The sequence below is a fragment of the Rutidosis leptorrhynchoides genome, chromosome 3, assembly GCF_046630445.1.
Source record: "Rutidosis leptorrhynchoides isolate AG116_Rl617_1_P2 chromosome 3, CSIRO_AGI_Rlap_v1, whole genome shotgun sequence".
Classification (NCBI taxonomy): domain Eukaryota; kingdom Viridiplantae; phylum Streptophyta; class Magnoliopsida; order Asterales; family Asteraceae; genus Rutidosis; species Rutidosis leptorrhynchoides.
This window is the reverse complement of record NC_092335.1, coordinates 285,671,742-285,675,762: the sequence shown is the minus strand read 5'-3', so window position 1 is coordinate 285,675,762 and position 4,021 is coordinate 285,671,742.

The following is a 4,021-nucleotide window of genomic DNA, read 5'->3' as shown; positions in this document are numbered from 1 at the left end:
CATCTAAAAGCTGTGTATTGTACGAGTACGAATACGGGTGCATACGAGTAGAATTGTTGATGAAACTGAACGAGGATGTAATTGTAAGCATTTTTGTTAAGTAGAAGTATTTTGATAAGTGTATTGAAGTCTTTCAAAAGTGTATAAATACATATTAAAACACTACATGTATATACATTTTAACTGAGTCGTTAAGTCATCGTTAGTCGTTACATGTAAATGTTGTTTTGAAACCTTTAGGTTAACGATCTTGTTAAATGTTGTTAACCCAATGTTTATAATATCAAATGAGATTTTAAATTATTATATTATCATGATATTATCATGTATGAATATCTCTTAATATGATATATATACATTAAATGTCTTTACAACGATAATCGTTACATATATGTCTCGTTTAAAAATCATTAAGTTAGTAGTCTTGTTTTTACATATGTAGTTCATTGTTAATATACTTAATGATATGTTTACTTATCATAGTATCATGTTAACTATATATATATCCATATATATGTCATCATATAGTTTTTACAAGTTTTAACGTTCGTGAATCACCGGTCAACTTGGGTGGTCAATTGTCTATATGAAACATATTTCAATTAATCAAGTCTTAACAAGTTTGATTGCTTAACATGTTGGAAACATTTAATCATGTAAATATCAATCTCAATTAATATATATAAACATGGAAAAGTTCGGGTCACTACAGTACCTACCCGTTAAATAAATTTCGTCCCGAAATTTTAAGCTGTTGAAGGTGTTGACGAATCTTCTGGAAATAGATGTGGGTATTTCTTCTTCATCTGATCTTCACGCTCCCAGGTGAACTCGGGTCCTCTACGAGCATTCCATCGAACCTTAACAATTGGTATCTTGTTTTGCTTAAGTCTTTTAACCTCACGATCCATTATTTCGACGGGTTCTTCGATGAATTGAAGTTTTTCGTTGATTTGGATTTCATCTAACGGAATAGTGAGATCTTCTTTAGCAAAACATTTCTTCAAATTTGAGACATGGAAAGTGTTATGTACAGCCGCGAGTTGTTGAGGTAACTCAAGTCGGTAAGCTACTGGTCCGACACGATCAATAATCTTGAATGGTCCAATATACCTTGGATTTAATTTCCCTCGTTTACCAAATCGAACAACGCCTTTCCAAGGTGCAACTTTAAGCATGACCATCTCTCCAATTTCAAATTCTATATCTTTTCTTTTAATGTCAGCGTAGCTCTTTTGTCGACTTTGGGCGGTTTTCAACCGTTGTTGAATTTGGATGATCTTCTCGGTAGTTTCTTGTATAATCTCCGGACCCGTAATCTGTCTATCCCCCACTTCACTCCAACAAATCGGAGACCTGCACTTTCTACCATAAAGTGCTTCAAACGGTGCCATCTCAATGCTTGAATGGTAGCTGTTGTTGTAGGAAAATTCTGCTAACGGTAGATGTCGATCCCAACTGTTTCCGAAATCAATAACACATGCTCGTAGCATGTCTTCAAGCGTTTGTATCGTCCTTTCGCTCTGCCCATCAGTTTGTGGATGATAGGCAGTACTCATGTCTAGACGAGTTCCTAATGCTTGCTGTAATGTCTGCCAGAATCTTGAAATACATCTGCCATCCCTATCAGAGATAATAGAGATTGGTATTCCATGTCTGGAGACGACTTCCTTCAAATACAGTCGTGCTAACTTCTCCATCTTGTCATCTTCTCTTATTGGTAGGAAGTGTGCTGATTTGGTGAGACGATCAACTATTACCCAAATAGTATCAAAACCACTTGCAGTCCTTGGCAATTTAGTGATGAAATCCATGGTAATGTTTTCCCATTTCCATTCCGGGATTTTGGGTTGTTGAAGTAGACCTGATGGTTTCTGATGCTCAGCTTTGACCTTAGAACACGTCAAACATTCTCCTACGTATTTAGCAACATCGGCTTTCATACCCGGCCACCAAAAATGTTTCTTGAGATCCTTGTACATCTTCCCCGTTCCAGGATGTATTGAGTATCTGGTTTTATGAGCTTCTCTAAGTACCATTTCTCTCATATCTCCAAATTTTGGTACCCAAATCCTTTCAGCCCTATACCGGGTTCCGTCTTCCCGAATATTAAGATGCTTCTCCGATCCTTTGGGTATTTCATCCTTTAAATTTCCCTCTTTTAAAACTCCTTGTTGTGCCTCCTTTATTTGAGTAGTAATGTTATTATGAATCATTATATTCATAGATTTTACTCGAATGGGTTCTCTGTCCTTCCTGCTCAAGGCATCGGCTACCACATTTGCCTTCCCCGGGTGGTAACGAATCTCAAAGTCGTAATCATTCAATAATTCAATCCACCTACGCTGCCTCATATTCAGTTGTTTCTGATTAAATATGTGTTGAAGACTTTTGTGGTCGGTATATATAATACTTTTGACCCCATATAAGTAGTGCCTCCAAGTCTTTAATGCAAAAACAACCGCGCCTAATTCCAAATCATGCGTCGTATAATTTTGTTCGTGAATCTTCAATTGTCTAGACGCATAAGCAATCACCTTCGTTCGTTGCATTAATACACAACCGAGACCTTGCTTTGATGCATCACAATAAATCACAAAATCATCATTCCCTTCAGGCAATGACAATATAGGTGCCGTAGTTAGCTTTTTCTTCAATAACTGAAACGCTTTCTCTTGTTCATCATTCCATTCAAATTTCTTCCCTTTATGCGTTAATGCAGTCAAGGGTTTTGCTATTCTGGAAAAGTCTTGGATGAACCTTCTGTAGTAACCAGCTAGTCCTAAAAACTGGCGTATGTGTTTCGGAGTTTTCGGGGTTTCCCACTTTTCAACAGTTTCTATCTTTGCCGGATCCACCTTAATACCTTCTTTGTTCACTATGTGACCGAGGAATTGAACTTCTTCCAACCAAAATGCACACTTTGAAAACTTAGCGTACAATTCTTCCTTCCTCAATACTTCTAACACCTTTCTCAAATGTTCACCGTGTTCTTGGTCATTCTTTGAGTAAATAAGTATGTCATCAATGAAAACAATGACAAACTTGTCAAGGTATGGTCCACACACTCGGTTCATAAGGTCCATGAACACAGCTGGTGCATTAGTTAAACCAAACGGCATGACCATAAACTCGTAATGACCGTAACGTGTTCTGAAAGCAGTCTTTGGAATATCATCTTCTTTCACCCGCATTTGATGATACCCGGAACGTAAGTCAATCTTTGAATAAACAGACGAGCCTTGTAGTTGATCAAATAAGTCGTCGATTCTCGGTAGTGGGTAGCGGTTCTTGATGGTAAGTTTGTTCAACTCTCGGTAGTCGATACACAACCTGAATGTACCATCTTTCTTCTTGACAAACAAAACAGGAGCTCCCCACGGTGATGTGCTTGGTCGAATGAAACCACGCTCTAAAAGTTCTTGTAATTGGCTTTGTAGTTCTTTCATCTCGCTGGGTGCGAGTCTGTAAGGAGCACGAGCTATTGGTGCAGCTCCTGGTACAAGATCTATTTGAAATTCAACGGATCGATGTGGGGGTAATCCCGGTAATTCTTTCGGAAATACATCAGGAAATTCTTTTGCGACGGGAACATCATTGATGCTCTTTTCTTCAGTTTGTACTTTCTCGACGTGTGCTAGAACAGCATAGCAACCTTTTCTTATTAGTTTTTGTGCCTTCAAATTACTAATAAGATGTAGCTTCGTGTTGCCCTTTTCTCCGTACACCATTAAGGGTTTTCCTTTTTCTCGTATAATGCGAATTGCATTTTTGTAACAAACGATCTCCGCTTTCACTTCTTTCAACCAGTCCATACCGATTATCACATCAAAACTCCCTAACTCTACTGGTATCAAATCAATCTTAAATGTTTCGCTAACCAGTTTAATTTCTCGATTCCGACATATATTATCTGCTGAAATTAATTTACCATTTGCTAATTCGAGTAAAAATTTACTATCCAAAGGCGTCAATGGACAACTTAATTTAGCACAAAAATCTCTACTCATATAGCTTCTAT